Source organism: Maylandia zebra, linkage group LG20 (genome assembly GCF_041146795.1).
Source record: "Maylandia zebra isolate NMK-2024a linkage group LG20, Mzebra_GT3a, whole genome shotgun sequence".
NCBI classification, from domain to species: domain Eukaryota; kingdom Metazoa; phylum Chordata; class Actinopteri; order Cichliformes; family Cichlidae; genus Maylandia; species Maylandia zebra.
The window spans coordinates 28,846,326-28,855,573 of NC_135186.1; the positions used below are offsets into that span (position 1 = coordinate 28,846,326).

General features: G+C 40.4%; 1 long non-coding RNA gene across 1 annotated transcript; it reads right to left on the reverse strand.

Annotated features, from left to right (window-relative positions):
* Positions 1 to 54: 54 nt before the first annotated feature.
* LOC143414202 (uncharacterized) lies at positions 55 to 6,782 on the reverse strand. Its single transcript, XR_013094712.1, has 2 exons — positions 5,880 to 6,782; positions 55 to 2,670 (listed from the first exon to the last, which is right to left on the reverse strand). It is a non-coding gene; the product is annotated as an uncharacterized LOC143414202 (long non-coding RNA).
* Positions 6,783 to 9,248: the final 2,466 nt, after the last annotated feature.

The following is a 9,248-nucleotide window of genomic DNA, read 5'->3' on the forward strand; positions in this document are numbered from 1 at the left end:
AGTTACGACGTCGGGAGCAGCTTGGGAGAACAAGGAAACACAGACTGCTTCAGGTTGCCTTCCCAAATCAACTCAAAGGTTTATTTGATACACAGCAGTTTATATAGATGAAAAAAGGTTCGTGTGTCAGCTTTCCCAGTTCAAACCGGTACAGACCAAATAAGGAAACGTCTTCCTGCCTTCTGAGCAAAGTATCCCTTGTGTAGTTTATCAGTTCAGCTACAATTTATGATCATCCCAGCAAAATACACTCCTAGACATAGAATACAGAGTTCTTTCATCAGTGAATTCTGAAACAAACCACCTAGCCTTTAACGAGCCTTTTCCAGGAGATAAAGAAAAAGGGAGGATGGGAGCAAAGAAGTGGTCTCATCTCTGTGGTGTTTTCGACCTTGAGGTACCAGCTTGTGAGTCTCACATTAATTCTTGGGTCACAGAGAAAGAGAAAAACAACTAGTAGATCGGCCTTATTGAGTAACAGTTTTCCTGTATAAAACAATATCCTGTAAATGCTTACCGTGGTATCAAAATATCTAACAGTTCCCCTCTTTTATTATTTTTTAAAAATAATAACTCAAATAGAAAGGAAAAATCACAAATGTAATAACATAATATAAAAAGCAAATCATAAAATGTAATAGTTCACAACCTAATGTTCAATATACACATCAGGAACATCATTGATGACATCTGACACATAATCTGGGTCAATTTGTGCCAATTGCAAATACATTGAAGTGGCTGTACTAGTGGCTATACGGGTTATCATTGAACGTACACAGGGTACCACACAACAGACAATAATCATCAAAAACATGCTGCAACGGTTACAAAGGCTACAATTAGTTCCTTCCATCTTCCAAACGTGTCCTGTAGCCACTTATGTAGCCACTGACCGTGACCTGCATTGGCAATTAGTTCTATCTGCAATGCTTCAAGATTATTCATAGCTTGTGTGAATGAACCGTTAGGGGCGGTATTATTGGGAATGAAAGTACAGCATACATCAACGGTTACTAGACCACAGGTACCGGTCCAATTAACAGGTAAAGCTAATCTAAGGGTATTATTGCACAACCAATAAGCACGTGGGATTGGTCTAGTTAGGCGCGTGACCATGTGTGATTTAACTAACTCCCCCCAGTCAGTATCATTTAATACACCCTCTGGGGGAACAATGATCGATTCTCTGCTCGAACTTGAACTGTGTGTGTGTTCCTCCAGATATGATACAACTTCAGCCACAGAGACAGCTAGCCATGTCTCATTACAGCGTGCACCTGGGGAGTCAGAGAAGAATGTATAGTTATCCTTTGTATAATCTATGTGTGTGTCTGGGCCAGTTAACTTTAGTCTGCGCAGACATATCATACTAGTATTAAAATGGAGAGGGATCTGTCCTAAGGGCAGTGAGGGCTTCAACCTATTCTTAGGGCGTTTCATTGGGGCGCAGGTCCCTGCGGTGTCATCAGATAACTTCAATAATTCGCCTAATGGAGTCTCAGGGTTAGTTGGTGTGTGTGTGTGTGTCTAAGTAAGCAGTCGAGAGGGCTCAGAGTCAACTGTAAAGCGTCTTTAAGGAGAGCATTATCTCCACCGATTTTCTCTAGTCCCTCAGTGAGGGGGAAACCGGATATGGGGTATCCTACTATTACCTGTTCTGGATCAGCCTTTGAACAGACATAACAGTTACTGTTTCCTAAATCACGAGCGGCTGTTCTGGCATTTTCATACCAGGCGTTAGCTCCTGTTCTAGAGGGTGCATAAAATGGTTTATTAGTGGCGTCTATGTTGCTATTTACTGATTTTAGGGAGCGTGAGGAGTGCATTAAGTAGGTGTCTTGCAAAATGGAGCATGAGGTATAGTCAGCAAAATATGACCTGCAGAAATGTGAACATGGTTGCAGTTTACAATACAAAATAGCAAAGAGAAATCCTAAGGTTAATGCGATAGATATAATAAATAACCTAAATATATGAGAAAGTATATAAGAAAAACAGTTCTTCAGTTGTCTCCTGGCCTGGTCCCAGGTTCGAGAGACATTGAATAAGCGTCGTATGATGACAATGGGCATTTCATTTTCTCCATTATCAGGATGAAATGAGTCTGGCTTTATCAGGTTAGACATCATGTGGTACTTTTGGCTGTCTGTTCCTGCTGGATGTTTGAGTACCTTGTTGTTGTTCTTTCAGACGTTGTGTGTTAATCAGTGATTGTGTGTGTGTATGTTGGATCCGGGCGCTGGCTCGCCTGAGATGTCATCTACCCGTGTGTTTATTTGCTCTGGATCCGGGCGCTGGCTCGCCGGAGATGTCGTCTGCTTGATCCGACGCCTGAGATGGTCCGATTGGGCTGGTCTTAACCCTGCTGGCATGAATCCACTGAGGTTGTCCGTCTGTGAGGATGCTGGTTCTTCGTCACTGCCAGTAAAGCCTGGGGGCTGGAAAACGCGGCCTCCCAGAGTGTCCTTGGTTTTAGTGGCTTCTCCAACATGCGTCTCCTTGTCTCCACTGGTGGAACTGTGGAGGGGAAAAGCTGAGAGAGACAAACTTTCTGATAGTTATTATTCAGTTTTTCTACCAGGTTGTGAACATCAGTGGACAATGCAATATACATCACCTTCTACTAGCGGTGCCCCTCTGGAAGCTGACCATGGTCTTGGAAATAGTCTTATTTCAAATGGAAATAATTTGGTTACTTCAGATTGAGTCATTCTAATCTCACACAGGACTTGAGTAAGTAATTTGACCCAGGTCATTAAAGTTTTAGCACACTTTTGAATTACTTCTAATGTGAATGAAGATCCTCTATCACTGTTAATCTGGTGAGGTATTCCGAATCTGGGTATTATTTCATTGCTCAACTTTTGACAGACTACTTCTGCAGTTTCTTTTGAGGTTGGATAAGCTTCTACTCATTTACTAAATTGATCCACTATTACCAGTAAGTACTTGATACTTCCTTGCGCTGGCATATGTATAAAATCAATTTGTAATGTATGAAATGGAAAATCTGGTTGTGGTAAATGCTGATGTTTTGCTTTTGATTTTCCTACATTAGTTCGTGCACATGTTAGGCAGGTTGCTAATATGCTTTTTACTGCATGTGATGTTTTCTCAATTACAAATCTTGATTTTATTGCCCCTATTACCCCTCTTTGTCCGACATGACTCACACAGTGAAAATGTCGGACAAGGACTGGCATCAGGGAATATGGGAGGGCAATCAAACCCTTAAGATTTTGTATAAGCCATCTCTGTCATCTAAGGTACAGTCATTATTCTCCCAATAGGTGTAATCACATGCAGAGGCTTGCTCTTGTATGAATTTTAAATCAACATTTGTGTCTAAATAGTCTGGGAGTGTAACAAGTGGCAGCTGTAGGGGCACAGACAATACTTCCTGCGGAGGTGGGAGCTGCGATGCAGCTGCAGCCTTGGCTGTCACGTCTGCTAAGGCATTACCTGTTGCTTCGTCTGTGTCAGCTGTACTGTGTCCTTTCGTTTTTACAACTGCAATGGCCGATGGCAGCTGTATAGCCTGAAAAAGTCTTTGAACAAAATCAGAATTTAGCAATTTATTTTCCATCAGCAGATCTAAATCCTCTCTGTCTCCACAATGTGCCAAAGTCATGCACAACGCCAAATGCATAGCGGCTGTCTGTGTAAATCGTCACATGCTTATCCAAATGTAGCTCACAGGCGCGTATTAAAGCCATGAGCTCTGCTTTTTGTGCTGAGTGAAATGGTAATGAGTGAGCCTCTAGTATGATGTCAGGCACTGTTACCACTGAATAGCCACAAAGAAATGAGTTGTCACTCGGCCTTGAACAGGACCCGTCCACATAAACCGTGGCTGAGTCTGAGATAGGTGTTTGCTCTAAATCTGGACGTGGTGCCGTGGATTCCTGTATACGTGTCATGCAGTCATGATCATCAAGCCTGTCTGAGCCATCCTGTCGGTCAAAGAACACAGAATAGTATCAATAAATGTCATGGCGAATCAGGTGTGCTGCTCGCTTTTATAGTGAGATTTGCATATGTTGTTTAGTTATGTTTGCTAGAATGGTCGTGACCTGGTGATTGGTGTGTAGAATAGTGTCATGTGAGAGTGTAAGCTTCTCGCAGTCCCTTATCATGATAGAGCAAGCTGCTACTGCCCTCAGGCAGGCCGGCATTCCTGAACAATTCAGGCAGCACCTTTGAGTGGCGGAGGTCAGCACTCCCTGTAATGCATTGAAAGAGGCAGTCATTTCTGTGGACCACAGTATTCGAGGAGGCTTGTCTTTTTTTACAACAGTCACGCAGAATGTGGTCATGAAAAGAACAGTCTGGTATCCACTGTCTGCAATAGTTCACCATGCTCAGGAAGGACAACATTTCCTTCTGTGTAGTGGGCCGAGGGACAGAGGTCACAGCTTTGACCCTGTCTGCAGTCATGGAACGTTTTCCGTGAGACAGTGTGAATCCCAAATATTGAACACAAGTCTGACAGTACTGCATTTTCTTTGCTGATGCTTTGTGGCCAGTCTTTTGGAGGTGCTGGAGAAGCATGTGTGTAGCAGTTTGACATAGTTTTTCACTTTCAGCACAGAGGAGGAGGTCATCCACATGTGGATCAGGGTGCAGCCCTGGAGGAGTGAAGCACCATTGAGAAAGCAGCAGAGCTGTCTATCATGCCTTGGGGCAAACGAGTCCAAGTGTACTGCTTATTTCTATGTGTGAATGCAAATAACGGCTGTGTGTCTTCATGAGAAAAAGGAGCGGAGCATAAATCCACCACGGTAAAATGTGTATGCAATGCATGTCAATATGCTGTGAACATCTGAAACGAGAGGTGGCAGAGGAATGTTGACTGCATTAATTTGCCTCAAGTCTTGTATGAAACGCCATACGCCAGGTTTGTTAGGCTTTGGCACAGGATTGACAGGAGTGTGGGCTTTATTACTCCTGTAGTCAATAAATCTCCTATGATGACATCTAGAGCTGCGGCTTTTTCCGTGGAGAGGGGATGTTGCTTGACATATACTAGCTTGTTGTGTTTTAATAGGTGTACGTGATAAAGTGTACAGTCAATAAATCCTATATCATTCTCACTTTTTGACCACAATGTCATATTCTGGTATTCAGCTGGCAATGTAACTGCAGAAATAGTACAGTGGATAGGGTAGGTTAGATCTATGTGACGACATGGTGTAGTTATGTCATAAACTATGTCTGAGTTATGTGACAAAATCACTGTTTGACCTTCACTTGTGTGAGCAGTTATCATGTTGTTGAACAGTGTGAGAGAAACAAAAGTGTGGCTCCCAGTCATGGGATTACCTGTTAGTGGCGTCTGTACACGTTTTTTTGGCACAGTGTGTGACATAGAGTACCGGACAAAAAGGATGTTGAGTTCATTCTCTGCTGAGGGTCCAGCTGACACAGAGGATGTTCCTTCTCCATCATGTCGGTACATAGGGCAGAGAAAACATAAGCTGTTATCAGTGTCAGCAAACATTTCACCCTTTATGTTAAATGAAATACACAAATTCATTTTTGCCTTGGGTGTCTGCGGCTGCTGGAAAACTGAGCTAAATTTGCACCTCTAGCTTGTCCAACAGTGCATAAAGCGTTTTATGAATACTAGGATAGATTCATCAGGCTTCTGTTTACACATAGTTACTGCATTTAAGTCAATTTTGTCTCTGGACATTGTTAGCAGGAATTTCTTTAGATTCTTAAAGAAATCGGCGACTTTGTCATTATTTACCCTCCTTTTGTCCATAGCGGTAACATTTGATGCATCACGTCGCGGCATTCTATCATATTTTCTACAGGACTTTTTAAGCAGACTACTTTTCTTATCACAAATGATATTCAACATTTCTACTGACCTGTTTTCTGGCGATAATCGTTCGGGATAAGGCTCCGAAAAGAAATTAGAATGCATTGAACTTCTTAAGTTGTAAACAAAGTCAGTCACATAAGCACTCCCGCATGTTCTGGATACGTGATCATGGACGTCTTCACCGATTCGTGGACGTAGGTTACACGTAACCGGAAATGGGAGTTATACTGAGCCGTTATTTGAGACTTTATTTTGTATTTTATTAATTTTTGGTTTTACAGGTACTTTAGATTTTTTTATCGGACCTGTCTGTGGTCTTTGAATAATTCTGACTCATGTTCAGTGATTTCCAGAGGGGTTTACACGCTAGGAGGATTTAGGTTAGTATTTTCGCTGCGGCACAGCTGAGGTCACTTTAAATTTATTGCTAGCAATTTTTTGTTTGTGTGAGCAACTCTCACTTAGCGAGCAACTTCTCGCTTAACGAGCAACTTCTCGTAAAACAACAGGCAACTTCCTGTGTCTTTCTGCTTTTAATTTACTGCTTTTAACCCTTGAGACCCGTGTTTTGTTTTTTTTGTTTTTTTAAAGAAAAATTAAACAATTAATTATTATTATTATTATTATTTTTTACGTATAAATGTGTTGTCTTTCCACTTGATTATAACTGATTTATTTATAACATTTTATATAAAAGAAAAACGAGAAGCACATTAATTCATAGTAATTTAACATAAAATTGTTTGATAGTGTTAATTTGGAAAGCCACAACTCTAGCGGGTCCACCAACACCACACAAGGGTTAATTTACTTTATTCGGGGACTGAGGAAGTCAGTCAGTGTATCTCTCTGGATCACTAAGTGAAACTTCGTCAGCATATCCCGTTTTTTTATGGATCGATCACTGAGAGAGGTATAATAGGTCTTTATATAAATATGAAAGACGCATATTTACCTTCTGTCAGTAATCCCACTTCTGACACCAAAATTGAAGGAAATTGCCTTCCCGGGTTTCCTCCGTGGCGTGAGCGATAAGCAGAGTTCTGTCCTTTCCTTATAAGATTCCTAATTATTTAAAGTAACACTCAGGTATGCCATTCAGCTGGGTTAGTTACGACGTCGGGAGCAGCTTGGGAGAACAAGGAAACACAGACTGCTTCAGGTTGCCTTCCCAAATCAACTCAAAGGTTTATTTGATACACAGCAGTTTATATAGATGAAAAAAGGTTCGTGTGTCAGCTTTCCCAGTTCAAACCGGTACAGACCAAATAAGGAAACGTCTTCCTGCCTTCTGAGCAAAGTATCCCTTGTGTAGTTTATCAGTTCAGCTACAATTTATGATCATCCCAGCAAAATACACTCCTAGACATAGAATACAGAGTTCTTTCATCAGTGAATTCTGAAACAAACCACCTAGCCTTTAACGAGCCTTTTCCAGGAGATAAAGAAAAAGGGAGGATGGGAGCAAAGAAGTGGTCTCATCTCTGTGGTGTTTTCGACCTTGAGGTACCAGCTTGTGAGTCTCACATTAATTCTTGGGTCACAGAGAAAGAGAAAAACAACTAGTAGATCGGCCTTATTGAGTAACAGTTTTCCTGTATAAAACAATATCCTGTAAATGCTTACCGTGGTATCAAAATATCTAACAAGTACTATTTAATATACAATATAATGTTTGATAATGTATGATAACAGCATGGAAACAACTCTTAATTTGTTATATGTAAGTACTTTCCTCAAGGAGAGCTTTAATCTACATAGAATAGAATAGAATAGTCCTTTATTGTCACTGTACATGTACAACAAAATTGTGGGTACTGCACACCAACTGTGCCAGAATAAAATATAAATAGTAGACAGCAGGGATAAATAGCAAACAGGAATCAATCAAGAGGGATATATATACAAAACAAGGGAATATATATAAATAATAGAAAGTCACACACTGGAGAACAAAATAGTCACAGAGTGCTTGGAGGTAGTGCAAAGAAAAGACTTGGTCTGAATAGAGTCCGTGTGTGAGTGGCCTGAGTGATAAGGTTACTCAAACATTGGCTCAGATTGGTGAGGTGCGTGTGCGTGGGGCGTGGGGGGATAGTGTTTATTGACAGTCCGAATGGCCCAGGGGAAGAAGCTGTTTGTGAGTCTGGAGGTGTGGGACCAGATTGACCTGAGGCGCCAACCAGAAGGCAGTGATGGCCCTGGTTTTACTTAGACTTTAGGTAATGCTATGTTATACTGCTTCCAACTTCTACACTAAAATCTAAACTATTCTATTCTATGCTTAATTTATTTGCTAATGATTGAGGGGGCACAGTTTATGGATGCAGTTAAGATAAGCTACTTCATATTTTGTGCATATCTGAGTGACATCTGCTTAAGATGAAGACCTTATACATTTAGATCTGAAGAAAGAGATATTAATGGGAGAAAATCACAAAGTAAAAAAATGCAATTGTATTGATATAAAAAAAGATATAATTGGCCTACTGTTTGTCACATTTGACAGCATGACTCCTTTTTAGTTTTAGGTTGTCCATTTGTGCAAGAAAAGCACTAAATAACTGTTTTATGTTTCTGTTAAACTGATGTTTCTTAAAACTAAAGCACACTCAGAATCATGTAACAATTCAATTTTTTTTTTTTTTTTTTTTTACACATTAGCTAATGTTTTATGTCTTAAAGAAAACAGCTCACAAGCAATGCTTTTCAGAGGCTTCATGCCCCAGTGGGCTTAAATTCAGTGAGTCAAACTGGTGTGTCCTCAGACTCTTAACTTATTCATGTAAAAAAAGGAAAGTCATTTAAAAACCTATGTGATTATATAATTTCTCTCACTGACAGATGTTGTATTGAAAGAAAAAGTAACAAATTACTGCGATTACTGCTGTAAAGTCTGACAAGTTTCATTTCACACATGATCAGGTGTGGATTCTTAAAGCAGTCCATCATAAATGCTTCTCATGTGGTAATCTGATGTTTGGTGTTTCTACTTCTTCTACTTGTGTTTAAATCCTCAAAATGATTTAATATATTTTTGGTCCTAATGACCAGTGGACATGTGAAGGAAAAGCACGAGGGTGCAGCACGAGATTGTCATACTGTATCTTATTTAGGAGTGCACAGACACACACAGGTGTTTTTAATTTTCTGGGCTGCATCCCAAACTGAATATTTTTTCCCTTTAATGCATACCACAGCTGCTCTTACAAAATATGTATTGCTGCATGCAGAATGCGTACAACTGGGATATACTCCATCATAACAGCACTTTGTACTTTGACAGTCATGCATTATGTGTAGCTGACACAGACAAAAAAACCCTCAAAAACATGCTGGCTTGCATTCTGCAAAAAGCGCCAGTATGCAGAAGCACATCTTAAAATGTAAACCTAAATACCAGTTTTGGAACGTA